The sequence below is a fragment of the Nicotiana attenuata genome, unplaced genomic scaffold, assembly GCF_001879085.1.
Source record: "Nicotiana attenuata strain UT unplaced genomic scaffold, NIATTr2, whole genome shotgun sequence".
Lineage (NCBI taxonomy): Eukaryota > Viridiplantae > Streptophyta > Magnoliopsida > Solanales > Solanaceae > Nicotiana > Nicotiana attenuata.
Window position 1 is genome coordinate 102,434 of NW_017671447.1, and position 15,984 is coordinate 118,417.

Here is a 15,984-nt window from a genome sequence, read left to right on the forward strand (position 1 = left end):
GAATGTAAGAGGTGTCAATAAGAGGTATAAACAAAAGGAATTGAGAAACTATATGAAGAATAATAACATCAAACTGGCTGGACTGGTAGAGACAAGAGTCAAAGAGTATAATGCCCGCAAGATCAGCCAATACACAATGCCAATATGGGAGAGCATAATGAACTATCAGGATGCAATAAATGGGAGGATTTGGGTAGGCTGGGACCCAAATTACTATACAGTGCAAATGATCAAAACTGAAGCACAACTAATATACTGCCATGTCAAAAGTAATACAGGTACTATGAATTGCTTACTAACCGTTGTATATGGTTACAATACAATAAAGAAGAGGACAACCTTAAGGGAAAACTTGAAAGAGGTGGCACAGGGGATAAACATACCATGGTTAGTTACTGGTGACTTCAATGCAGTAATGGCTCCACAAGACAGGATGTTTGGGAATCTAGTGACCTATGCAGAGACTAAAGACTATGCTGATTGTATGCGAGGCTTAATGCTCAATGAACTCCAATAAAAAGGTGACTACTATACATGGACTAATAAACAAAGTGGCATTGATAGAATCTACAGTAGAATAAATAAAACATCTGAAAATCATGAATGGATGATGCAATGGGGGCACTTACTTGTAGAATATGATGTTCCACTCGTATCAGACCACTCTCCAATAGTACTAGCTATGGTTCATCTAAAACACAACATTAAGGTACCATTCAGATTTGTTACTGTATGGGCTAAGCATGACAACTTCTTACCACTGGTAGAAAAAATATGGAAGAATAATATGGCTGCCAACAAGATGAAAGATATCTGGCTAAAGCTAAAAGCTCTAAGGCCTCTATTAAAGCAGCTGAATAATGAGGAGTTCAAATACATATCACAGAAGATTGAGAAGACTAGAGCTGAATTGATCAATACCTAGGAACAAATAACAAATGCTCTGATGAATTAGTGGAAATGGAGAGACAACAACTACACATCTTGGAGAAATGGTCTATGATTGATGTGCAAGCACTGCAGCAGAAATCCAAGGTACATTGGATAACACTAGGGGATTCTAACACAAAATACTTCTCAGCTATTGTCAAAGAAAGGGCACAAAGAAAGCAGATTAATGAGTTAACTTCGATGTTTGGCACTAAACTCGCAGATTCTCAAAGCATCAAAGAAGAGATTGTGGCAATGGCATCCCTGTCTTTCTCCCACACAGGCCCCGCAAGGGTGTTCACCCGTACACCCTTCGCCGAAAAATTACACTATATATATAAGGCAAAATCTGTTTTTTACTTCTATATATTAGGTTTTGAACACCCTTAACCCAATCCAAAAGTGTAGTTTAGTGGTCAAGGGTGTTCAAAATCTACATAAGGTCATGGGTTCAATTCCCATTAGCTACAAAAAAAATATTTTGAACCCCCTTCGTGGAGACCACTGCTCCCACAGCTTGAATTTTCACCTCTTTTTAAGCTATCTTTTTTCTGTCTCATTCTCTCCAAATCTATCTGCAGTCATTTTATGTAGTTGATTGCCTCTTCCAGTTGATCTGGCAGTGACAACTTCCTGCAAATTAAGCCCAAAAAATTTTGCGAAACGTGTAACATTAATGATAATGATACGATGCATATGCAGTTACGTTCCATATATAAAAATATGAAAACACTAACGAAAATTTTATCTTTTAACCAGATTTTGTATTTCAAATAATTATATGAGTATGATTCTACTAGATCTGACTATATAATCTCGAATATGCTTCAAACTGGGCGGATTTTGGGAAGGAAGACTTAATTATGACATGCGTGAAAATAGAAGAGAAAAATAATTTTAAAAAAAACTAAAGGAGAAAGAAAATAACCCTAGAATACTGCTGATTAGGCACAAGAGAATGGAGCTTCAAGTAGAGAGCTTTCATTTGGTTTCTTCTGTTTTTCTCAATAGTCTTTCTGTCAGCTTTAGATGATGAGGAACTTGGGTTGTTACACTGTTGCTCCATCTCGTATCCATATAACCTCTCCAACAAACTTGGCAAATAAACACCATCTTATTCCTTATATATTTAGCATAATGTTATGAAATAATAAAAGAGGAAGAGTATTGCAGAGAAAAGTAGAGGGAGAGAATTTTAATTGATTTGGGATGAATACAATAGAATAGAACCCTCTATTTATAGGGAGAGGGTGAGTTAGCCACCAAGCAATGAACCCTAGAATCTCTCTAAATATAGATATTCACCATAAATATAATTCTATTTATAACACTCCCCCTTGAGTGTCTATTCAACAGATAATGTGCCTCGTTAAAACCTTAACTAAAATAAAACCCAGTGGGAAAAAAATTCTAGAGAAGGAAAAAGAGTACACATATCTAACAATACGCCTTTTGGTTGCCTCGTTAAAAACCTTGCAAGGAAAATCCAGTGGGACAAAACCTTGTAAGGGAAAAAGAGTACAACGCGTATTAACTCTGTCAAGATCCGGATTTCCCACCATCGGGGGTCGTGATGGCGCCTACTCGTAGAAGCTAGGCGAGCCACACATCTAGAATCCATAAATGCTTTTGTTTAAAATCCATTTCTACCAATTTAATTAACAGGAACTAAATAATTAAACAACAGCGGAATTTGTAATTTAGCGGAAGACTTAAACGATATAAACCAAATAATAAGGAAAAAAAATCCACATCTGCCTCTACCCAGAACTGGTGTCACAACATTCACGGACTACTAAGATTTACTACATACAACCGTTTGAAAGAAAGTAACACTGTCTGTCTCGAATATAGGAGATAACAGATCATAAATAAAAAATAGAGGAGACGCCGGGCCTGCGGACGCCTGCAAGGCTACCTCGGAGTCTCAGTGAACTGAAGGCTGGCTCCCGAGCTACTACGGCTGTTCGGGACCTGGATCTGTGCAAAAGAGCACAGAGTGTAGTATCAGCACAACCGACCCCATGTGCTGGTAAGTACCTAGCCTAACCTCGGCGAAGTAGTGACGAGGCTAGGACCAGACTATCAAATAAACCTTTGCAGTTATATAAAATACAGCGGAAAGTAAAGCAGGTATAAGCAAGTAAGGATGGGAGGGGGAACATGCTTCGGGGGATAACATGTAAAAACAGAATATCAAGAGAATAATAAAGAACATCAATAATTTAACTCTAACACGGATAAGGGAAATAAAAGCATGTTTCACTGTCAGTACATATCTCGTTGCAGGCGTGCAACCAGATCCCATTTCATGTATCTCGTGGCAGGCGTGCCACCCGCTCCCATTTCATTATATCTCGTGGTAGGCGTACCACCCGCTCCCATTTTATTATATCTCGTGGTAGGCGTACCACCCGCTCCCATTTCATTATATCTCGTGGTAGGCGTACCACCCGCTCCCATTTTATTATATCTCGTGGTAGGCGTACCACCCGCTCCCATTTCATTATATCTCGTGGTAGGCGTACCCGCTCCCATTTCATTATATTGTTGCGGCGTGCAACCCGATCCATATATAATGTTGTTGCGACGTGCAACCCGGTCCATATATAATATTGTTGCAGAGTGCAACCCGATCCATATATAATATTGTTGCGGCGTGCAACCCGATCCATATAGAATATTGTTGCTGCGTGAAACCCGATCCATATATAATATTGTTGCAGCGTGCAACCCGATCCATATATAATATTTACAAATATAACAAGAGTGCCGACAAGGGATCAAAAGGTCTACACTATCCCGGCAAGGAAAAAAGAAACAGCTTTAACCAAACTTGTCACAGCACTTATCTACCTCAGCTATACCCAAACTTGTTACAACACCTAACTACCTCAGCTATACCCAAACTTGTTACAACACCTAACTGCCTCGGCTATACCCAAACTTGTTACAACACCTAACTGCCTCAGCTATACCCAAACTTGTTACAACACCTAACTGCCTCAGCTATACCCAAACTTGTCCCAACATCTAACTGCCTCAGCTATAACCATAATCCTTACCTAACACAAAGAATCATCAACCTAAGTATCCGTAATATCAATTAAGAACATAATACAAGGGAACCGTAACTCAACAATAGCCCGGCAAGGGGGCAACATAATGATCTCTCCTCTTTCTCACTTTTACTTCACAATTCACTTCATCACTCGAGCCACTGCTCTAGAGGTTCCATTATCACTTATACTTTCACAATTCATTATACAACTGGAGTCAACGCTCCTCAACGTTCATAGGCCATAATTCTTTTCACAACTTTACACAACAAATAGAAGTTTTCACCAAGGCATGAATAATACAACGATATCATGGAAATCACAATATAAGTCTCACGGTCATACTCGACACCGACGTATAGATACTCGTCACCATGCCTATACATCGTACTCAACAAGAAACAAATAGCAAATAGGACGCAACTCCTAATCCCTCAAGCTAAGGTTAGAACAAACACTTACCTCGATGCCTCGAACATAATTCATGCTTCAATTATAGTTTTACCCCTTGATTCCACCACCAATTCGTTCGTATCTAATCACAAATTACTTAATTACATCAATAAATGCTAAATGAATCAATTTGAACGCAAAAAATTCCAAAGTTTTGCCCAAAAATTCCTAAATCGCCCCCGGGCCCACGTGGTCAAAATCCGAGGTTCGAACCAAAACCCGGTTACCCATTCCCCCACGAACCCAAATATGTGATTTGTTTTGAAATCGGACCTCAAATTGAGGTCCAAATCCCCAATTTTAGAAAAACCTAGGTTCTACTTAAAACCCCCAATTTCACCCATGAAAATCATTGGTTTTAAGTTGAAAACATATTAAATGATGTTAATGATTGAAAGAAATGAGTAAAAATCAACTTACAAATGATTTGGAAGAAGTCTTGTTCTTGGAAAATCGCCTAAGTGTGTTTGGGTTTTGAAAGAATGGTGAAAATGGTTCAAAATTTGACTAAGTATAAAAATGCAGGTTGCAGATATGGGAATTGCGAACAAAGTTTGGGAATTGCGAACTGGTAATTGCAAAAAAAAGTTTGGGAATTGCGAACTGGGAATTGCGAACAAAGTTTGGGAAATGCGAACAAGCCTGGGAATTGCGAGAAAAGTTTGGGAAATGCGAAGCCTGGTAATTGCGAACAAAGCTTGGGAAATGCGAACAATCCTGGGAATTGCGAGAAAAGTTTGGGAAATGCGAAGCCTGCAGGTCTGCAATTCCTTAAGTCCAAAATTTTACCCCGTGGCCTATCCAAAACTCACCCGAGCCCTCGGGGCTCCAAAGCAAACATACACACAACCTCAAAAACATCATACGGACTTACCTGTGCGATCAAATCGCCAAAACAACATCATATACATCGAATTAAGCCTCAAAATCCATGATTTCTTCCAAATTTCATAAAACATCAAATTTCCATTTTAAGTCCGTAAGACGTCAAACGACGTCTGTTTTCAACCAAACTTTACAGAAAGTGCTTAAATCATATATAAGACTTGTACCGGGCACCGGAACCAAAATACGGGCCCGATACCATAGTCTTCTAATCAAATTTCATTTCCAATTTCCTTAATTATTTCCAGAAAACAATTTAACACAAATATTCTGTCACGACCCAATTCCCAACCTGGTCGTGATGGCGCCTCTCGTGAAGACAAGGCCAGCCAACTAACCCAAATCCTTTCACTAACAATTATCGAACATAAATAAATAGAAGATACAACTTAATGGCATTTAGAAACTGTTAATTACTACCCGACCGGGGTGTCACAAGTCACGAGCATCTAAAGAAAAACCTGAACACAACTACAGGGCCAATAATAATATATATGGGAAATTCTGGAAAATCAAAGACAACATCCGGTGCCGCGAACGCTGGCGGTCACCTTACTCAGCTAAATAACCCGCTACCGGGTGTACAATACCTGTAAGTGCACGCGAGGTGCAGGGAGTAAAGTGAGTACTTCCAACTCAGTGGTAATAAGAGTAAATAATAACTGAGCGGTAAGAAATCACGTAAAAGCACTCCGTCATGCTATATAAGACAGTGCAAATCTTTGAGAAAACAGTGAAGATCCTTTAGAAAATATCTGACTCAGTTTAAAACCTCTTTTGAAAACATCTTTTTCTCAACAGTCAAGCAAATGAATGCATAATCAGATAGTGCAAGTCCGCACATAAGTCAGCCCCTCGGGCACACCACTCCACAAACAGTTAATTCCAGGGCGTCTGGTAATAGTACAAGAAATAGCATGGATGCCAATGATATGAGAGTGCTAAATGTCATGACACGTAGTACAATCAGGAAACAATGCATGAATGCAATGCAATACACATGACCGCTGCGGCGCGCAGCCCGATCCATTTGGGTACCCGCGCTCACTGTGGGGGTTCAGACTCCGGAGGGGCTCCTACAGCCCAAGCGCAATATCATCATAGTATCGCTGCGGCGTGCAGCCCGATCCATCCTCAGTCCAGAACATGCAAATGAGCCACTCGGGCAATGTCAAGTAATAGCTTTTAACTCAAAACATCAGAAAAATGCAATTTAAGTCTTTAAGCTTTAGCAATATGACTGCACATTTTATAACAGGGTTTAACTCAGGACTGAAATCATTTAATATGCAAAGTGTCATGAAAATAGTGATAATGATCCCTAAAAGATTCAAATAATTGGCACGAAGCCCAAATATAGCAATCAACCCAAATAATGATAATAACAAGTAGTTTCAGTCAAATACGCAGTATATTCATCTACCGGGACAGACTAAGTCACAATCCCCAACGGTGCTCTACCCCAGGCTCACACCTGGCGTGCAAGTCACCACAATACAACACTATGATGTACAAATCCGGGGTTTCAAACCCTCAGGATATCATTTACAAGTATTACTCACCTCGAACCGGCGAAAACTCTAGCCCGCGACGCCTTTGCCCCTCGAATCGGCCTCCACTCGCGTCGAATCTAACCAAAATCAGAGTGAATACATCACAATATGTTAGGGGGGACAATACCCAATCGAAAATTAGCAAGAATCTCGAAACTAGCAAAATTCGAGCCCCGGGCCTGCTTCTCGATAAATTACAAAATTCACATTACCGGATTCCTCATCTCGCCACGAGTTCATACATACCAAGAACTCCCAAATCCGAGCTCAAATGACCTATCAAATCCCAATTTAAAATATCAAAAACTCAAGCCCTAGCTTTACCCCTTTTTGAAGAATTTCAACCAATTTCCATGTTAAATCTATCAAAGTTCCATGTATTTAGGCCAAAGGACTTACCTCCAATCACACCTAGTCGAAATCCCCCTTCAATTCCGTGCAATAGCTCCCAAGCTCGCTTAAAAATGGTGGAAGTAACATAATCCTCGCGGAACAAAATGAATATAAAACTCCTACTGGCTTCAGGGGTTTCCGCTTCTGCGGTCCCCTCGCCCGCTTCCACGCAACCGCTTCTGCGGTTGTTGTCCGCTTATGCGGAATTTCATTAAAACTCAAGGGCCGCTTCTGCGACGCAAATTTCCGCTTCTGCGGAAGCTCACCTCTTGGCCAAACCCGCTTCTGCGACCGCCTGTCCGCTTCTGCGGACTCGCTTAAGCGAAAAGTGTTCCGCTTCTGCGGAACTGCCCAACTCCACTCCAGACCGCTTTTGCGACCAAGATTACGCTTCTGCGGAACCGCTTATGCGGTCCATTTCCGCAGAAGCGAACATACCAGATACCAGCAAAATCTGCCATTTCCTCAGCTTGAATTTCATCCCGATAGCCCTCCGAAATCACCCCGAGGCCCCCGGGACCTCAACCAAAAGCACCAACATGTCTTAAAACATCATACGAACTTGCTCCAATCATCAAAACACACCTAACAACACTAAAATCATCAATTCACATCGGATTCAAGCCTAAGTTCTTCAAGAATTTCCGAAATGCACTTTCGATCAAAAACCCGACCAAACGATGTCCGAATGACCTGAAAATTTGCACGCATATCCAAAATTACTTAACGAGGCTACAACAACTCTCGGAATTCCATTCCGATCCTCGAATCAAAATCTCACCTATCTACCGGAATTCGCCAAAATGCCAACTTTGCCAATTCAAGCCTAATTCTACTCCGGTCCTCCAAAATCACTTCCGATCGCACTCCTAAGTCACAAATTACCTCCCGAAGCTAATCGAATCACCGAAATTCACATCCGAGCCTTCTAACTAATAAGTCAACGTCCGGTTGACTTTTCCAACTTAGGCCTTCCTTAAAGAGACTAAGTGCCTCATTTCTTATCAAAATCAATCCAAATCAACTCTAACTCACCCGTTGCTGATAATAAAACATGAAAGAGCAATAAATGGGGAAAACGGGACTGTAATACATGAGACGACGGGTCGGGTCGTCACAATCTACAAAATATCTACAAACTGGGTACATTGAATCTTTATATCCCAATTCCCATTCAATTGTAGCATAATTGGGATTTTTGACATAATTGCGTTTTTTCAGAAGATTTGTAGAAGTTTTAGCCGTTTTTTATTTGTGAAAACAGAAAATAAAGCATCTACAATCAGAATACAAATAATCTACAATTTATCTACAATTTCTGCAATATGTCTTCTTCTTCTTCTTCTTCTTCTTCTTCGAGTTCAATCTGAAATTCAATCAAAACCAAGTCTAATCTTCACCAAAACCCCTAAAAATTGAGATATAAACTCCAAACCATATTCCCGATTATTTTCAGCAACACCCAATCCAAAAAAATAATAATTATTGAAAACCCAAATTTGAATTCAAAGCTTTCAAGCTTTTTAATGGCTGCCAATGGTGGAATTGCTGCTCTCTTTTCATTTGCTTTGTATTACTGAAATTTGCGATTGAGAAATAGAGAGAGATGTAGAGAGAATGTCGACGAACTGAGCTTTTGCAGAACTGATTTCTACAATTTGATTCGAATTTGTTGATGATTTTGTCTTTTTTTTGAGTTGTGGCTTAAGGAAAAAAATCGAAGAACAGAGTTTTTGCAGAAAAGAGTCTATGTAATTTGATTTTAAATTGAAGATATAGTATTTGCGTTTTAAATTTGATCTGAAGGTTGCTAAATCAATTAGAATATTCTGTTCCTGATTTGTAGCGCGCCTAATTAGGAAGGAATCAGCTCCTAATAATTAGTATTTAATGAATGGTATAATAATTGTAGAAAAACTGTGAACATGGCGGGTAAATATAAAACTATGCACATTTTTGGTAATAAGGTTTCATATATGGTATAGGAAGGAAAAAGTCTCAAATGAAAAACAGTGATGACAACTTGAGGCTTTAAACAATTTGGAATTGAATTATGTCCAACAATTGGCCCAATGCCCATTAAATTTCAAAGGGAGCCAGCAACCCCAACGGCTACAAGAGTAGGGTTTAATGCCCTTGACGACTAAAATGGGCTAGCAATTCAAATATAAATAAGCTGGCCCGATATATTCAACAAAAAAAATTATTTCTTGTAACTTAATCATCTTAATAATTAATTTAAAATGCTAGGCAACTACTAGAGGCGCCTTAGTTTTTTCATTCACGGAATCGCTTGCGTAGCATGATATTTAACATTCAATAATTAATTCAATAATCTCGTACCATACCCGTTAGTTTCAATTAATTTTTAATTTAGTTAATCCTTTGTTAAAATTGTGGATTCGCTTGCGCGGCGCGATAGTTAACTTTTTTCTAATAATCTTCAAGAATCAATTTTTTCAAATGTAGTAATTTCTCAAAATTGCTACAAATAGTTGATTGTCATGATTGTGGATTCGCTTGCGAGGTGCAATTATGATAAGCTAATTAATTTTGTTATTCGATCACGCATTCGCTTGCGTAGCGTGGTTATGACGACGTAATTTATCCAAATCCTTTTTTAATAATTCTAATAATCAAGTAATAATAGCGAACATAGGTAAAACATGAAAACCAAATAAAAACATAGTTTGTCCAAAATTAATTTAAAGCCAAATGTAGTCAATAAAGCAACCGTGCTAGAACCACGGGACTCGGGGAATGCCTTACACCTTCTCCCTAGTCAACAGAATTCCTTATTCGGACTTTGTTTTCGCAGATCAATAATAAAAGAGTCAAACCTTCCTTTGACTAGGGATTTAAATAAAAGGTGACTTGGAACACCAAAAATCAATTCCAAGTGGCGACTTTGAATAACAAAAATAATCCCTATTTCAAAATTATCACTTTAATTGGAAAAACTCTTTAACCCACAATCCATAACCCATATATCTTATTCTTTTGGGGGTTGGAAAAAGGGGTGTGACATTAGCCATGCATTAAAAGTTAGCAAGGTTAAAGTGGAGCCCTGCGTTAAAAGTGCGCATGGTTAAATGTAGAGTCCTACGTTAGAAGTAAGCAGGGCTAACAATAGGAATGTTGAAAGTATAGTTGACATGACATATTTTATTTTTGACAAAAATCTTCATTATCGCCAATTTAATCGTAGATTGATCAGAACCTCGTTGAACTATTGGCTCTTATATTACTTGTCGGGATCCAAATAACAAGGTGTCATATGAAAGCTAACAGAATAAATCTTGAACAATGATAAATTAGACGGCAGAAAGAGTTATACTAAAAAGAGGCATAATAAATTTAATATGGTACAAAGATCCAAGAACCTTACACCATTAACCTATAGTCCTCTCCATAGATGTGGCTACTGGAGTTAGGCCCAGTAATACAGTACTAGTCTTATAGTCCTATTGACCAAGTTAAATGTGCTTTTGAAGAGTTAAGGTGCATGATCAAGGTATTAGAAGAAGTATATGTGTTTTTTTATTAGTAGCAATAGAAACTGCATTTTTTGCTATTAGAGAAGATGAAATAAATAGTTTCTTCTTAGATGCAGAAGCATTAAATTAGTACTAACTACTAAGGGGAAGAAAACAATTCTCCTATATATTTTTGAAGCTTGTCATTTTTTTATCCTGGAAAATACCCATTCAACTAATAAAAAGAACTTGCAAAAACTTCCCGAGAGGAACTGGTTAATTCTTAATTCATGATTCATCTTTTGTTTCCTTTTAGTTTGTTAGAAATGTATCGATCAATTCCGGTTCTTTCTTGTTCTCTTCATTTTTTTTTTCTGATCAAGATTAAAATTTTCTATTACATATCCATCGCAATTAGTATTTGGGTATATTTGGTTGAGCTGTACGAGATGATAGCCTCATAAATAGAGGAATATTTGAATGGTAATTGCACGAATTTGTTATCTTATTTTTATTCTACTTCAATTATTTACCTGCCAACATCCAACATTTTTGTTTTATTGTTATTTTGTAGCTTGAATTAGTTCCTTGTATTTTTAGGAAACCCATAATCCCTATAGGTTTAGGAAAATCCATTGTCCTAATAGATTTGGGAAAAAAAAAGCTATTGTCCTAGTCAAATTGGAAAACCTTTCTCTTATAAGTTTGGGACCTTTTGGGATATATATATAGGGGTTGTAGTCGGGGATTCTATAGATTGTATTGTGCTTTTCTTCTCATTCATAGTGGAAACTCTCTTTGCTTTTGCCCCGAGGATTAGGCTTAGCCGAACCTCGTTGAATCCTTGTGTTGATTTTTCTTCTCTATTTGCTTTGTGTGTGATTGTGTGCTAGTTATTCCGCAACAATTGGTATCAGAGCAAGGTTTGGGTTTCTACATATAATCTAGGGTTAAGATGTCTTCATCATCTTCAACAAAGTATGAAGTAGAGAAATTTGATGGGGGTTCTAGTTTCAGTCAATGGAAGATTAGGATGAAATCGTCCTTGGTGTTACAAGGGTTGTGGAAGGCAATTAATGAGAATTTTCCTGAAGAGATGAAAGAGATAGAGAGGGCTTTGAGTGCGATCTTCATGAGCATTACAGATAGCGTTCTTCGGAAAATTGCTGAAGAAACTTCTGCAGCAACGGCATGGAAGAAGCTAGAAGATCTGTATTCTAAGAAATTGCTAACAAACCGCCTCTACCTGAAAAAGACGTTATACAATCTCCGTATGAATGAAGGTACACCTGTTAGATGTGACGACCCGACCCGTCGTCAAGTGAGTTACCGCCCCGTTTCTCCCATTTTCTGCTTCCTTATGTTTCATTATAAGAGTCTTAGGTGAATGAGTCGAATTGGATTGGTTTTAGAAGGAAATGAGACACTTAGTCTCTTTAAGGAAGGTTTGTTATGGAAAAGTCAACCGGATGTTGACTTATGAGTTAGAGGGCTCGGATGTGATTTTCGGTGATTCGGTTAGCTTCGGGGGATGATTTGTGACTTAGGAGCGTGATCGGAAGTGATTTTGGAAGTCCGGTGTAGAATTAGGCTTGAATTGGCGAAGTTAGTATTTTGGCGAATTCCGGTTGATAGGTGAGATTTTGATCTGAGGGTCTGAATGGAATTTCGAGAGTTGCTGTAGCTTCGTTAGGTGATTTGGGATGTGTGCGCAAAATTTCAGGTCATTCGGAGGTGTTTTGGTCGGGTTTTTGATCGAATGCGTATTTCGGAAGTTTTAGAAGAACTTAGGCTTGAATCCGATGTAATTTGATGGTTTTGGTGTTGTTTGTGGAGTTTTGATGATTGGAGCAAGTTTGAATGGTGTTTTAGGATGGATTGGCACTTTTGGTTGAGGTCCCGGGGACCTCGGGGTGATTTCGGATGGCCATCGGGATGAATTTTGGACTTGATGCATTTCTGAAGTTTGCTGGTATCTGGTATTTTCGCATCTGCGGAAAGGGGGCCGCAGATGCGGTTCCGCAGATGCGAATAAGGGATCGCAGGTGCGGGTGTTGGCCATTTGGAGAAATTCCGCAGAAGCGGGTGGTTTCCGCAGGTGCGGTCTCCGCAGATGCGGTTAATGACCGCAGAAGCGGTCTGTGCATGCAAGGGAGGTTTCGCAGAAGCGGTGTCCACAGAAGCGGAGATTGACCGCAGAAGCGGTCCCGGGCATAGTTAAGATCCGCAGAAGCGGAGGGAAAACCGCAGAAGCGGAAACCGCAAATGCGGTAATTGGATCGCAGAAGTGAAAATAAGGTCTGGGCAGAAGGGTTTAAAAATTAATATTTCATCCGCGAGCTAAGGTATTTTTCCACCATTTTTGAGCAACCTTGAGAGCTTTTGGACGGAAATTGAAGGGGGTTTCGACTGGGTGTGATTGGAGGTGAGTTCTATGGCCTAAATACATGATTTAATGGAAGAATTAACCTAGAAATTTATGGAAATTCATCAAAAAGGGAGAACAACTAGGGCTTGGTTTTTGGTATTTTAAAGTGGGTTTTGATGGGCCATTTGAACTCGGATTTGGGAGTTCTTGGTATGTATAGACTCGTGGCGAGATAAGGAATCCGATGATGTTAAATTTTCTAATTTTAGAGAAGTGGGCCCGGGGCTCGGGCTTTGCAAATTTCGTGAATTTCGATATTTTTCGTGTCTTTTCGATTGGGTTATGTTCCCTTAGCCTATTGTAAAGTATTCGTTGTGGTTTTGATCAGATTTGACGCGCGAGGAGGTCGATTTGCGAGGCAAGGGCATAGCGAGCTAGGATTTTGGCCGGCTTGAGGTGAGTAATGATAGTAAATGATATCCCGAGGGTTTGAAACCCCGGAATTGCACAACGTAGTGCTATATTGAGGTGAAACACGCACTTAATGGCGAGCACGGGGTTGTTTACTACTGGGGATCGTGACTTGGTCCGTCTCGTTTGATAATTTACCGTGTATTTGACTGAGCTGTCCTGTTTATCATCATGATTTGGGCTTATTGCCATATTTTGGGCTTAATGCCGACTACTTGAATCCTTCGGGGATTGTTATCACTGTTTCCTCACTATTTTGATATAATACTTGAACTCAATCCTAATGATTATACTGTTTTACAAACTCTGCCGCTTTAATTGAATTTCGAGACTTTAATGATATTTCCACTGTTGTTTGGGCTGAGCACTACTATTTTATTAATGCCTGAGGGGCTTATGATGTTTTTCTGGACTGAGTGAGGTTGAGGGCCATATGTGAGGAGGCTTTCAGGCCTCGAGGGTGATGGGAGGAGGCTTTTAGACCTCGAGTGTGATGTGAGGAGGCTTTCAGGCCTCGAGTGTGATGTGAGGAGGCTTTCAAGCCTTATGTGTGATGTGAGAAGGCTTTCAGGCCTTATGTTGATATAGCGCTTGGGCCGTAAGGGGCCCCTCCGGAGTCTGCACACCCACAGTGAGCGCGGGTACCCAGTATGATCTGGGAGTGAGCCCGAGGGGCTGATGATATGCTGAGTGACTGATACTGAGCCCGAGGGGCTGATATTGTTCTGAGCGATTGATACTGGGCCCGAGGGGCAGATTTCTACTCACTATTTACCTATTGTTTTATCTTATTTACCTGTTTTTAAAAGGAGATTTCATTTGACTTTTACTGTTTTATTGCTTTAAACGATTTATTGCCTGATATAGAATTGCCTCGTGCACTTATGTGTTTTCATGCCTTCGGTTATTATTTATTATTATTACTTACTGGGTCGAAGTACTCACATTACTCCCTGCACTATGCGTGCAGATTCAGGCATAGCAGAGTCCGCACCTGAGCACTGATATTCTCCCCAGACCAGGCAGCGAGTTGGAGCTTCGAGGTAGCTGTTTGACGTCTGCAGCCCCTTGATTCCCCCATTTATGTTATTTCAGTTCCTTCAAACTATTGTATCAGATATTCTATCTCTTAGACTTATAGTAACTCTGTAGTAGCTCATGACTTGTGACACCCCGGTTCGGGCTGTGTCGGGATGGTTCCCTTTGCTATTGTCGTTGTTTCCGCTTTTATAACTGTTTATTATGCGTTTTGGATTTATAAATGTTAAGTAATGATTAAAGAAGTGATTCCATTGTTCTGGCTGGCCTAGTCTTCACGAGAGGCGCCATCACGGCCGGGATTGGGATTTGAGCCGTGACAAATTGGTATCAGAGCCTAGGTTACTAGGTCTCATGAGTCATGAGCTGGTTTAGTAGAGTCTTGCGGATCGGTACGGAGACGTCTGTACTTATCCTCGAGAGGCTGCAGAACCTTTAGGAAAACTCCACATTCTTGAAATTCTTGTCGTGCGAACTTGTTGATCCGAGTACTAAACTTCTCTTTGTTCTATTCTCTCACAGATGGTGAGGACACGAACTACTGGACGAGGTGGACGACCACCAGTACCACCCACTGAGACCACCAGAGGCCGTGGACGCGGTCGTGGTCGTGGCAGAGGCAGAGCAGCAGGGGCAGCACCTGTTGATCCACCAGTTGCTCGGGATCAGGCTCCAGCAGCACCAGTTCAGGCACCAGCTGTGCCCATCGTGATTCCTGGCCTTCAGGAGACTTTGGCTCAAATTTTGACAGTTTGCACTGGCCTGGCTCAAGTCGTTTCAGCCACCACAGCAGCAGCTACTTCGCAGGCTGGGGGGCAATCAGACCCCCGCTGCTCGCACACTTGAGCAGGGAGTGCAGGGATTACAGACTCCAGAGGCACCTCCAGCTCAGCCAGTTGCACCAGTGCAGGAGTTTAGGGTTCCAGCTATGCCCGAGGATGAGCAGCGTCGTCTTGAGAGGCTTGGTAGACTCCAGCCTCCGACATTCAGTGGTGCTGAGGGCGAGGATGCCCAGGGTTTTCTTGACAGGTGTCAGCGTATGCTCCGTACAGTGGGGATCCTTGAGTCCAGTGGTGTGGCTTTTACTACTTTTCAATTTACTGGGGCTGCCTTCACTTGGTGGGAGGCGTATGAGAGGCGTAGGCCAACCGGTACAGCACCTTTGACTTGGCAGGAGTTCTCCACTCTCTTCTTGGAGAAGTACGTACCGCAGTCCCGCAGAGAGGAGCTGCGCAGACAGCTTGAGTGGCTACGGCAGGGAGATATGATAGTGTCTCAGCATGAGATGAGATTTTCAGAGTTGGCTCGTCATGCAGTCTGGCTGGTTCCGACTGATCGTGAGCGTATCCGGAGGTTTG